This window comes from Dioscorea cayenensis, chromosome 1, assembly GCF_009730915.1.
Source record: "Dioscorea cayenensis subsp. rotundata cultivar TDr96_F1 chromosome 1, TDr96_F1_v2_PseudoChromosome.rev07_lg8_w22 25.fasta, whole genome shotgun sequence".
Lineage (NCBI taxonomy): Eukaryota > Viridiplantae > Streptophyta > Magnoliopsida > Dioscoreales > Dioscoreaceae > Dioscorea > Dioscorea cayenensis.
Window position 1 is genome coordinate 27,950,690 of NC_052471.1, and position 13,727 is coordinate 27,964,416.

General features: G+C 44.3%; 1 non-coding gene across 1 annotated transcript; it reads right to left on the reverse strand.

Annotated features, from left to right (window-relative positions):
- Positions 1-476: 476 nt before the first annotated feature.
- On the reverse strand, positions 477-583 carry LOC120267060. The gene has a single exon (XR_005538391.1). It is a non-coding gene; the product is annotated as a small nucleolar RNA R71 (small nucleolar RNA).
- Positions 584-13,727: the final 13,144 nt, after the last annotated feature.

A 13,727-nucleotide genomic window follows, 5' to 3' on the forward strand; every position in this document is an offset into this window, starting at 1 on the left:
TTGAACGTACAATTAGAAAAAAAGGGAAAGAACCTGGGCAAGAACAGCATAATTCAGCTGATTTGGAAGGAGAGGAATCAGAAAATATGGCAGAACAAAATGAGCAACAGCGAACACTATCCGACTATGCCAGACCTTCAGTGTTGGGGACACAATCGAGTATTGTTCGACCCCCGATTACAGCTCAGAACTTCGAGCTAAAGCCGGCATTCATCCATATACTGCAGCAGTTCGCACAATTCAACGGTTTGGCCGATGAGGATCCAAACAGTCACATAGAGAGCTTTCTCGAGGTGTGTGATATGCTGAAGATAAATGGGGTGACTGATGATGCCATCAAATTGAGAGCCTTCCCATTTTCCTTGAAGGGGAGAGCGAAGCAGTGGCTACACTCATTACCTAGAGCATCAATCACTACATGGGAGGAGATGGTAGAAGCTTTTCGAGCCCGTTATTTTCTTCCCAGAAAATCATCAAAGCTTAGGAATGAGATCTCGTCCTTTGTTCAAATGGAATTAGAGTCTCTATTCGAGACATGGGAAAGGTTCAAGGAGCTCCTGAGAAAGTGTCCACAACACGGATTCCCGGAGTGGATGATTGTTCAAACCTTTTACAATGGTTTGAACATGAGTACAAGGCAACTCTTGGATGCGGCAGCAGGAGGTACCTTAGGTAGCAAAACTCCCGATGAGGCTCGTCAATTAATTGAGGAAATGGGGTTAAATAGCTACCAATGGAATGCTAGGGAGAAGAAGAAGGTGGCCGGTCTCCATGAATTGATGCGGTAACCTCATTGGCGGCGCAAGTAGAGAGTCTTAGTAAGAAGCTAGATCTCATAGCTTCGAATAGAGTTGCAGCCGTGACCAATTGCACCGGTTGTGGTGGAGGACATGCTCCCTCCGATTGCCCGATCGTTATTGGTGATGTTTCTTCAGTGGAAAACGTTGACTTTGTAGATAATGGCATGAGACCTCAAGGGAACCCATATAGCAATACTTACAATTCAGGTTGGAAGAATCATCCCAACTTTTCATGGAGTAATCAAGGACCAAAAAAGACCATGGGGCCACCGGGTTTCTAACAACAACAACATGCCCCTCAAGTGGAAAAGCAAACTTTTCAGTGCTTGGAAACCCGAATGACGGATTTAGAGAAGCACTTGGCTAGATTTGTTCAATCTGCAAATACACGGTTTGAATCGGGTCGAGGCTACACTGCAACCACACCGCCTCTTTGCACAAACTTGAAAAATCGGTGGGGGCAAATTGCGTAAGTCTCTCTCGAAAAATCCACATGGAAGTTTACCAAGCAATCAGAAACCAACCCCTATAGAACATGTGAAGGCGATCACTTTGAGAACTCGGGTCGTGAGGGTTGAAGGGAGGCTTCCGAGTGAGAAGCCGAAAGAACACGCACCCGAGGTTGTAGAGGTTGAGGAAGGAACAAAGAAAGAGAAAGAGGTGGCATCCCCACCTTTCAAGGCAAGAATCCCTTATCCCTATAGATTGAAGAATGACCAAGGGGATGAACAGTATAAGAAGTTCCTGAGCTTATTCAAGCAACACCACATCAACATTCCTTTTGTAGAGGCATTAGCTCAAATGCCTAACTATGCGAAGTTCCTGAAAGACTTGTTGACTAACAAGAGAAAGTTGGAGGAGAGTGCTTCAGTGGTGCTAGATGCTTCATGCTCTGCGGTGCTGCAAAAGAACATGCCGAACAAGAAGAAAGATGCAGGAGCCTTGCTGAAGCCATGCCGCATTCTCTCGATTTTGATAACACTTTGTATTTTCTAGACACTACTGATGAGCTTGTTGATGAATACATGCAGGAAATGTTCAACCTGGATCCATATGAAGGTTTGTTCGACCAAGAGGAGAGCAATGAAGAAGTAATGATGCTTGGGTTGACTGAAGAAGTAACATCTACCCCGGTGATATTGAAGAAGGTGCTCCGGAAAATGAAGAGGGCTAGGAGACGCCATCAAAAATGCTCCAAGACTGTTGGAGACGTACATGAACCAAAAAAGTTGGATGAACCATTGCTGGCGATCCAAAGCCCGATAATACACCTTCTACAAGAGACTTTGCTCATCATGCTTTCAAGTCATGGGTAAGAGGGCGACTTTCATTCATGAACCACCGTGAGGTAAGACAAGATACGTCAAGCTAAGTGACGTTAAACAAGCGCTTCTTGGGAGGCAACCCAAGTGTTTACTGTTTTCTTATCTTTTAGTTTAGTTTGTTTGCATGAATAAATTGTTAATTGTTGGTGTCGTAATTTTTAGATGCTTGTGCTGCGATTTTGTTGTGGATTTTTAAAATTCATCGTTTGTTTTATAAGGAATTGGCGAAAGTTTGGTCGTTTGAGCTCTATTTCATATTTTTCACTGGTAAAATTTGCATAATAGGGCAAGCTCTGAGTGTGTAAACATGTTCAGAAATTTTCCGTAGAGCCTGCAGATTTTTCTAAGTCATCCAGAGAAAACACACAGGCGTGTGGAATTTCCACACGCCCGTGGGGGTTGCACTGCGAGCTCATCCAGAGAAGGCACAGTGGCGTGCGACTGCCCATGTGAATGACCATGCGACTGTTACATGCCCGTGGGTAATTTCCGCACGAGCGTGTGAATTCTGAGAGTTGGGCGAATTTTCCCGAAAGCACACAGGGGCGTGGACTCGCCCTTGTGAGTGACCTTGTGAACCATGCACGGGCGTGGGTAATTTCCGCACGCCCGTGTGAAACTCTGCAGAGGAGATCTCTCCATATCGAGAAGACACAGGGGCGTGAGGCTGCCCCTGTGAGTTTGGCATGTGAATGTCCATGCCCGTGGGGAATTTCAGCATGGGTGTGTGAAACACTTAGTGTTTTTCTCGGATGTCCAGGGAAGCCACAGGGGGCGTGCGGCTGCGCCTGTGGGTCGGGGACACGGGCTTGGGTATTTTCCGCACGCCCGTGCGAGAGAAGTCAGAGTCAAAGGAGCATTTTCCCGAAAGAGCACAGGGGCGTGCGCACACCCCTGTAGTGCTGTTGAAGTGAGGCGCACGGGCAAGGGGAATTTCCACACGCCCGTGTGGATGCACAGAACGCCAAAAGTCGTGGGCTCTGTTTAAAAGAGGATAGTTCCTCTCCCTCTTCACGACTTCTAATTTGGTGGGATATTAGTGAAGTTTTCTGACTGGTTCTTCTTTTTCTCACTCCATCGCGTCGGTAAGTTGTTTTTTTTTTATCATCTTCCTTGCCAATTCATGGTTTATATCGATTAACCTGGTTAATAATGCTTCGTTTCTTCAATTGGAAAGATGATTTATGTTTAGAATGAAGTTAGAAGTACTATTAAGTTGTATTTTTGGATTGTTGAAGCGTGGCGGTGCGGTTCTCACGCCCCGTGGATCGACACGGGCGTGTGGAAATTCCACAAGACCGTGTGGATTTCTGCAGGATTGGTTTATCAAAATGTTTGATCAATTTCGTTTAAATCTTGCAGATTATGGCACCTAGGTCAAAGAAGCAAGCTGATAAGAGACATGTGAGTCATCTCCTGAGCCCGAGGGCATGCGGTTTACAATTCTAGAGCATCAAGTTCGCTATGAGCGCATGTCGAGGCTCCGTTTTAGGCAGACTCGATTCTTAGACACGACTATATTGCGAGATCTGCAGCAGGGAGATGAGTTTGCTGATAAGATCGAGGATTAGAAAGCCAGTCATCCGAGAGTTTGCAGTGGATGTGCTATAATCATTCAAGTTTGATAGATCGTATGCGAGCTTCGACAGTGTGGACACCATTCAGTTCAGAGTATTTGGACACCACCATAGCTTGAGTATTACGCAGTTTTCAGTACTACTTGGCTTGTACGAGGAGGCATTCACAGATACAGAGGAATATGCGAGGTTACCGACTGATTACCCTAGAACCTTGACCCCGCAGAGAGCTTACAGAGTGTTATGTGGTCAAGGTTAGTACGAGCAGGGAGTGTCCAAGGCCACGTGCCTTTCACGACCTGCATATAGATACTTGCATGCCATTATAAGTAGGTCGGTGAATGGCCGTGGTGATAGCACTCGGTGTCTCGAGTCGTCAGAGCTACCGTATTTTGTACTCGATGGTACAGCGGTACCGATTCACTTAGGGCACATCCCGATAGAGTACATCGACATCGTGGACACTATGCTAGACTCGGGAGCGATCTTCTGCCCCTACATTACGAGATTAGTGTTGGGCATGGGTCTCTTGGATTCGATTCGCGGGGCCGAGAAGACGAGTGTACATACTCCCCTGAGTCTAGACATGATGCGGTTGATGGGCATGGTTCGCAGGGTTCGGACAGGGGTTTTTGCTTTAGTACTACCAGCTCCAGAGATAGCCGAGATGAGGGTGATGAAGCGTGAGCATCTCACCCCCGCCTCCCGAGCCTCGCCTAGCAACGATGGAGACAGTAGGGCACCTCCAAAGGGGCGGAGGAGCCACCCCCAGCTGCATATAGCCACCATCTCGAGCCAATGATCGCTTTGAGAGGCTCGAGAATGCTATAGGGGTGGTTCGAAATGAGGTTGCCAAGATCGTGACTCACGCAGTTACCACTCACTACGTAGTTTGTGGCGCTGCTTTCGACGCAGTTATAGCAGATTTTAGAGCCGAAAACGTCGCCTCATCATTTGTATTGACAGGGCCGAGTACTCCTCAGGCCCCTCGGGCTCCTCCAAAGACCTCCATCCTCGACCCCCAAGACCGGTGGACCCACCCGAATGCGCCTCCAAGAATAGCAGTGCACAGAGCCCCGAGAGTAGCACTGACACTTGACTTCTCCTTTACTTTCTTGCATTTATTTTATTTTTCTTGTTTTTAGACTTGTTCACTCAGAAAGGATTGTCCTTCTAAGTTTATTTTCATTTTTCGCATCATCGAGTTGTATTCATTACTTCATCTTTTATATGCACTCAAGTTATTTTGTCTTTATTGAGCTTCACTGAACCCCCCTCGTGTATGCGTGCAGATGGTCTTGTCTTCTTGGGAATTAAGACTTAGTCATGGGCACGACCAAGGTGCTGAGGCACTTGGCCGTGTGAGCCTCTCAACCCGTCGGAACACTACTTCCATGGAATTAGCTTCATCAAACGCAACACTAGGAGTCAGAGGAGTAGTGTTTTGATTGCTTCTTCCACATTTGCTTTTGAATGATATATATATTTTGAGTGAGCTTGCATGTGTATATTGAGGACAATGTACAACTTAAGTGTGGGGGCAAGTTTCATAATGCGCACATCTTTTCTATTATTCTTGATTGATATATGCTCACATAGCCAATGGCGGTTCACCTTAGTTGAAAAGATTGTATTCTTAAGTCTAGGAGAATTGTTAACATTGAATGTTTTCATGCTCTAGTTCTTGCTGGAATTTTTAGGAATTTTTGCCCGATTTACACTTAGTGCACTACTCACTCTTTGAACTCTATTGGAAACTCATGTTCGATGTTAAAGTGACTAGTTAGGTTTATTTTATTGTGCTAAATTCTAAAAAAAAATGATGAAAATGAAAAGAAGGGACAAAATAGTTTTATTGTTTATTTATGTTTGTTGGGTGGAAAGAGCTACCAACTATGAAGTATGAAGCTACTCTCATAAGTCGGATACTAGTTATGCCCCTAATGAGAGAAAGAGCTATCTCATAGGATGAGTGAAAGCTACCACTGGTAGAAAGAGCTACCACCCTCGAAAAGTGTGAAAAGCTACCTCGTAGGATGTGTGAAGCTACTACCATCTTTTAAAAATTGTTGTCACTTTTGTAGATAAATAAGTCCCTTGCACTTAGAACTTTGAGGAGTACACCTTTGGGATGTTTTGAGCGAGTTCACACACATATCACGAAATTTGGGTTTGTTGTCCTTTTTGATTCAAGTTTTTAGCTAGAGCATTGATTTTTTCGTATTTAGTGTTGAAATTTTCCTTAATTGTAGAATACTTTCGCTGTATACCCTTGGTGAACCCAAGACCAAGCACTTTCAATATTTTCTTTGTTAATGCACGTATCGTTTTTAATGTTTGCTCGAGGACAAGCAAAAAGCTTAAGTGTGGGCGAGTTTGATAAGTTCTGTAGCGATACTGAATGCGAAGCCGCTCATTCCTTAGTGTTGAGCATTACCTTTCTCAGGTTTTTACATTAATATGTGTGTTTTTATGTTACTTTTATGCAGGTAGGGTTGTGAGGCCGAGTATGAAGGAAATAGGCCAACTGTGGATCATAATGCACCAATTTTGGAGGAAATCTTGCTAAGGTTCAAATGCGAAGACATAGGTCGATGTGAGATGCTAGAGTGTGTGCCAACCTCCTCGTATTCGAATAGGGCACATCCATTTGACGGCACAAAGGCGCCACATTCGAAAGCATTCCGACTTATGCACATAGAACAAGAGCTCCACCAACGTGTACACCATTGAAGAAGCAAGTGATCCACGACGCGAACGTGGTGCCCGCTTATGCTACTCGGATGAAAGTATGGAATTGGGAAGCTATTCGGTCGAATTTTGTAGCAGAAAGCATCGCAAAGAACAACGCCGTGCATATATTGTAGGCAAAGATCGCTCACGACCCAGCCGAGAAACCGGAGAATGAGAACATACACTGCGCAGGAAATTATCCACGCCTGGTGGAAATTCAAAGACACAGCGCGTGGAGCATCCATGCCCGTAGTCGCCCGGATTCCCAGACTATTTAAAAGCTGATTTAGCCTCGATTTTTGGTATTCTTTCTCCATCTTTCCCCAACGTAGTCGGTGGCCTGCCAGGGGTTTCGAGGGGTATGGCCAAGGTTTTGGAGAGGTTCTATGGCTCTGACATCGCCATTCCCTTAGGAAGAAGGTTGTTAGGGGAGCTCCGAGGCGTATCCTATACCGCATGAGGGAATCCTTGACGCACTGAGTAGAGGTGAGTAAGATCCACTTGCTTATATCCCTGAGCTGCACGTGTTTGTCGAGTCACAATCCTGCAGTGAGCGGGTTGAAATCCATCGTGAGTAGGGAGTAAAGACACTTACCTCGATTCTTAGCTATGTGAAGTATCAACAATGATAAGTGTGGTAATGATTCAATTCTCAAATTCAAAGCAACAAGTAATGAGAGCAAAAGTAGGAGGAGGCAAAGGCAATCAATAAAGATAGGGTACTCGGATGATGCTTCACCTAGGATAAACGCTTCAAGTGCAAGAACTCAATATTATGCTTCCTAATCATTGCAATGGTGAGTCGTGGAAATCCTTACATACATAGTCCCAAATCTAAGGTTAACTATGCCTAACTCTATACATGTCCCTGAGGTGAAATCGAACAATCTCAACACCCTGCACTCACGATAGAGTTGCAATGAGCTCTTAGGGATTCCAAGTGATAAATCTCTTCCTAGATTTAGACCCTAACCCTCGTTCCTGAGGCGGAAGGTCCCTAGCAACACGAAGCCCTAGATACTAAGATCACCTCAACGCTTCACTATATTGCACGCGCAACTAGGCCCCCTCGCGGAGGTTCATCCCTTAGACCATTCACTCTGATCATGGCCGCAGAGAACTCTCGAGGAACGGAGGTAGAATCTCATCACGCTGGAGGAGACAGTGGGACGCCGCTGTATTCTCTCGACTCATCCTCTCAACCCTCTCCAGCTAAGTTTTTCTAGCGCTGTGAGTGTGTCACTCACTCCAAGGTGTACCCAACAAGAACTCACTCAATCCTAGAGTGTCACTCTGGGAAATGTTCACACAATCAGCATTTAGGTTGAACTCACACAAGCATCAATTTATTGAAAGCATAATAAAGAAGTTCGACGAAACGACACATCCTAGGGTTCACAATCACCCAAGTACTCACTAGGGGTTTAGCTTCCATGGAGCCAAGCATGCAATCGAAAAAACTCGAATGTAAAAGCAATGAATCCATAAAGAAACCCCCTCGATGGTCGTGTCGATGGTCTTGTAAAAGCAATGAATCCATAGATTTGCGCCAACATAGGCATGTGGATTCCCGATTCCAGCCCTTTAAAAGCCGATTTCAACCCCGATTTCAGGATTCTTTTCTCCACCTTTTCCCAACTTGAGAGAGGCATGTGTGGCTAGGGTTTTTGAGAGGTATCAGCTAGGGCTTTGAAAGGTTCTATGGCTCCCGACATTGTGCCATTTGAAGAAGATTAGTGGGAGAGCTTTTGTCGGCACGAGATCCGACGAGATGTATCCTAGGCCGGACAAGTTTTCCATGGACGCTTAGTATTTACATTCGATTTCATTAATTGTATCTAGCTCCATGAAGAGCTGACTCTAGTGGGTACTTGGTATTTGTGAACCCTAGGTTGTATTCGCTTTCATTGAATCTCTTTATTATGCTTTCGGTAATTGATGTTTATCAGCGAGTTCCAATCTTGAAAACTTGATTTTAGCGAACACTCTCAGGAGGTAACACCATCAGCTGAGAGTTCTTCTTGGTAACTACGGGCGAGTGAGCAGACACACTATGAGAGTTAGACAAGCTAGATTAGAAAGTTGAGAGGGTGAGTCGAGAGGTAGTGGAGGCTCCCTCCCTTCCGTGTCATTTATCCTAACTCCAGCGTTGAGGATTCCATGCGGACATACTAGAGTGAACTGGGCTAGAGATGACCACCTAGTGGTGCTTGATTGCGAGCAAGGTTACATGGACCCGGACAGCCCGGCAGTTCAACCAGAAAAAGCGTGAACCGGCCGTGTGCCGGCCCAGATACTACTGACCGGGTATTTAAAAACCAGTATTAACCGGTGACCGGTCAATGAATCACATGTTAATTTTTTTTTTTACAATATTTAATAATTTATTATTATTTTCTCATTAGAAACCACAAAATCGTGTATATTTATTAATATTAATTTATAATTTATAATCAATAAATAGAATTACAATATATATATATCATAAACATACCAACAAAAATTAACATTTAAAAATAAAATATATTAATGTGTTATGTAAATACTTTCTAAAAATTTAATTTATTAAGAAAATAAAACAATAAATGAGTGTAATTTTATTATAAAAATATAAAATTAAAGTATTCTAATTAAATAAAAAATATAAGAAAATTTAAAACAAAATAAAAACTCAATTGAGATATAAGAATTAGTGAATTAATTTTTATTTATTTTAACAAAATCAACAATAAACAAATAAGTAAATAAATAACACAGAAGTTAGATAATTATATATTTACTATATTAAATTTGTAAATATTTAAAAATGTAAAAAATAAATAACATAATTAAAAAACTCTCGTATATAAGGTCATTTATCAATTTAAATATCAAATTAGTAGGTTTATAATATAATTATGGGTTTAATATTATATTTGCTCATTATTAATTATTATAATATTTTATATTTAATTATTGACCGGTTCAACCTGGGTTGACAGGTCCGAACCCATTGACCCGACCTGGCTTAGCTGGGTCTTGCCGTGGGTCGACAACAGTTGCAGTGCCTGGTGGTCAGTAATTTTAGCACCTAGGGCTTAATTGTGGCTAGGGATCTTACCACTGGACCAAAGGTTAGGTCTATACATAGGAATAGAGTTTATCACTTGGAATCCCAGGCTCATTTCAATTCTATCTTGGTCGGTTGAGAGGTTATTCAATCTCTCCTCCAGGACATGTATAGAGTTAGGCATGGTTGACCTTAGACTTGGGATCATGTAATTAAGGATGTCCACGACTCATTGACATCATGGAAGTATAATAGAGGGTTCTACTTGAAATGATCGTCTAGGTAGATCAATATCGGGTACATCATTTTTATCAATTGCCTTACCTTCTCCTTTACTATCTATCTTGTGTTATTATCGTTATTTCATATTTTGTCACACTTATACTATTCATCTTCCACTTAGTTAAGAAACAACTTAAGTGTCTTTATCCTACTCTTTTGTGGATACGATACCCATCACAGATTATTACCTCGACACCCGTCACTTGTGGTTTACATGCATATACAAACGTGTCAAGTTTTTGGTGCCGTTACCGGGGAGTAGGCATTAAGTGATACTTTGCACTTTGTTTTCTTAGCTATTCATTTATTCATTCTATTTCTTATTTTCTTATTCTATCATCGCTCCGATTTCTTTCTCTTTTTTGGGTTGCAGCTCCGGGGTTATGACCGGGGAACCTCTCAATCTTGATTGAAGGTGATCCCGGGCTTGAGCGATACCGAGAAAGGAAGAACACCTGCAAGAACATTCTAATCTAGCTGATTTGGGAGTAGAAGAATAAAGAAACATGGCGAAAGAATGAGCAATAGTGAACATTATCCGATTAGCTGGACCTTCAATGTTGGGGACACAATCGAGCATTGTCGTCCCCGATTAGAGCTAAGAACTTCAGCCGAGCGGGCATTCATCCACATGTTGTGTAATAAGCCGCAGTTTAATGGTTTGACCAATGAGGATCAAACAGTCATATAGAGAACTTTTCGAGGTGTGATATGTTGAAGATAAACAAGGTGTGGATGATGCTATCAAGCTGAGAGCCTTCCCATTTTCTTAAAGGAGAGCAAAGTGGCCACACTCATTGAGCTTGATTACCACATGGGAGGAGATGGTAGAAGCTTTTCTTGCCGATTTTTCCCTCACCGTCAGCAGCTTAGGAATGTGATTTTGTCCCTTTATGCGAGTTGGATTGGGTCTCTATTTGAGATGTGGAAAAAGGTTCAAGGAGATCTTGAGAAAATGCCCGCAACATGGATTACCGGAGTGGATGATTATTAGACCTTCTGATGGTCAAGAATAAGTATTACGAGCAACTCTTGGATGGGCGGAGGATACCTTAGGTAGCAAGATCCCCGATAAGGCCCATCAACGAATTGAAAAATGGGGTTAACGACTACCAATGGAATGCTAAGGGAGAAGAAAAAGGTGGCGGTCTCCATGATATAGATCAAGGAACCTCGGTGGCTCAAGTGGAATCATTGAGTAAGTTAGATCTCCTAACTCGAATAGAGTAGCTGCTGTGACTACTTGCCGGTGTGGTGGAGGAGATTGTTGATGAATACATGCAAGAAATGTTCAATCCAGACCGGTATAGTGCAGTAGACCAAGGAGGATAATGAAGAAGTAATGGTGCTTGGTGCGGCGGAAAGAAGTACCATCTACAATGGGGATCTTGAAGAAGGTGCTCCGAAGATGAAGAGGGCTAGCGGATGCCACGGAAATGCTCAACGCTATTGAAGGCGTCGTGGGCGAAAGTTGGATGAACCATTGTTAGGTGGTCCCAAGCCGATAGTTCACCCTCTACCCTCAAAGTTTTGCTAGTCGTGCTTCAAGCCATGGTTAAGAGGGCAACTTTCATCTATGAACCACTGTGAGGTAAGACAAAGAATACGTCAAGCTAAGTGACATTAAACAAGCTTCTTGGAAGAGTATTTCACCCATTTTACGTAGTTTAGTAGTTTAGTGTGTGCATGAATAAAGTGTTGAGTGTTGTTGTCTTGATTTTTATATACTTGTGCTATGATTTTATTGTGGGTTTTGAATTGTCATCATGTGTTTTCATGTGGATTTGGCGAGATTAGGTCGTTGAGCTATTTCTCATGTTTTCTTCGCTAAAATTTTGCATATGGGGAGCTCGAGTGTGTAAACATGCTCGAGAAATTTTACTGCAGAGCCAGAATTTTCTAAGCATCCGGAAAACGCACACGAGGCGTGTGGAATTTCACCAGCCGATTGGTTTGCTACGGCTCTTGGCGTGGACTGCGCCTGATTGACTATCGCGATTCTCCGCCCGTGGGTATTGCGTGAGAGTGTGAATTCTGCATAGATTGGTAGATTATCCCGAAACGCAGGCGTGGACTCGACGTGGGCGACAAAATCTCACGAGGCGTGAGGCAAATTTCAAGCGCGTGCGGTCTGCAGGCGAGCTCTCCATCAGAAGACAGGCGTCACGCTTGCTATTGGTTGGTCTGTGAATATCCACGCCTTAATTTTGCACTGTGGAACACTGCTTTTTTCTTGGATGTCCGGAAACCACAGGCGTCCTTGTGGGTGGGCGCCGCAGGCGTGGGTATTTTCGCCTTCGTGCAAAAGCGATCGAGCGTGAGTGTTTTCCCTATATCGCACAGTAGTGCATCAGCCCTATAAGGCTTTCTCTATGGAGCGCGGGCGTGGGTAATTTATGCCAGTGCGGTGTCTCGAATGCAGGGCGCGAGTCCTTTTAAGGATCATCATTTATTCTCATTCACACTCCCCCTTCACCTAAGAGCACCCTCAAACTTCATCCGACTTCCCTTTGCCCGTATTTGAGAGGGATTTTGCGATTTCGGCTCAAGGTTTTCCACTTCAACTCGTCGGTAAGCCCACTATTTTTATTCTCTTCGCAAATTCTTTATTTTAATCGATGAAACTGGTGAATAATGCTTAGTTTCTATAATTAGAATGAGTATTCATGTTTAGAACGAAGTTAAAAATAATTTAATGGTGTATTTTTTTATTTTTGAGGCGTGTTGTGCTTTTTTTACACCCTGTGGATCCACCACGGGCATGCGAAGTGGACAACGAGCCGGATTTGGCTCTTTATTAATTGACTTGTTTGATCGTTTTCTTTCAAATTTGCATATTATGGCACCGGGTCAAAAGTAAAAGGCGATAGCGGCCGTGTGAGTCATCTTCGAGTCGGTATGATTCACTATACCGAGCATCGGGCCCGTTTTGGCGTTTGTCGAGACTTTAGTTCGGAGGATAGACTCGGGTAGTAGACTTACGAAAGCATCTTGAGAAGATTCTGATGGCGTAGAAGGCGGTTCATGCGTGAGGGTTGAGGATCTCTTATGCGTGGGTGGTTGGAAGCGGGTTGTTGCCAGTAGAAACCCGGCAGTCCATCTGAGCTTACACTAGGAGAGTGCTTATGTCGTCATTCGAGTTCGTGCAGATCAGTCGAGATTTCTGACACATCGGCCTTGAGCGGTCCGAGCACTTGGACATCACCCAGGAGCACTGAGTGTCCACCACAGTTTTCGATCCGGCAACGGCTCGTGAGGCGTTGACCAGTCTTGAGGGGTATTCTCGAGTTCTGGGCCAGAGTTATCTACGGAGCTTTGACCCGTGAGAGCTTACGGAGCGTGTGCTGGTCGCGGCGCGGGCCGTGGGTGTCCCGAGCTGCAGCGCCTTTTCCACACTGCTTGTCACGGAGATGTTTCACATTACTGCCATGATGAGTAGGTCGTGAATGGCGATGGTGATAACCTTTGGCGTTACGAGGTTGGCGAGGAGCTTCTATACATGTGACTCGATAATGTCACGGCGCACTCTTGATCCATCTAAGAGCACATGCGTCGCGCGAGTACATTCGACCTCCCGCCAATATGCCGGATTGGGAGTGATCTTCTCGGAGTCCATTGTACGATTAGCTATGGGTATGCATGGGTCTCTTGCCAGAGCACGATTCAGCGGGGGCGAGAAGACCGGTATGCTGCGCACGAGCTTCAAGAGACGATGAGATTGATGGGCGTGGTTACGTATGGGTCGGATGGGGGTTTGTGCTCTGGGATCTCACCGATCCAGCAGATATGGCCAGGAGGAGGGTAATGATCTTTGAGGCTTTCCATCTGGCTCAGTGGCGCGGTCGGCACCTATGGGCCAAGAGGCACCTCGGGTGCCGAGGGAGCTCGATGTGCATGTTTTCACCATCTTGAGCCCGGATCACATTGTGAGGCTCGAGGCGCTGGGGACGATTGGGAGCTA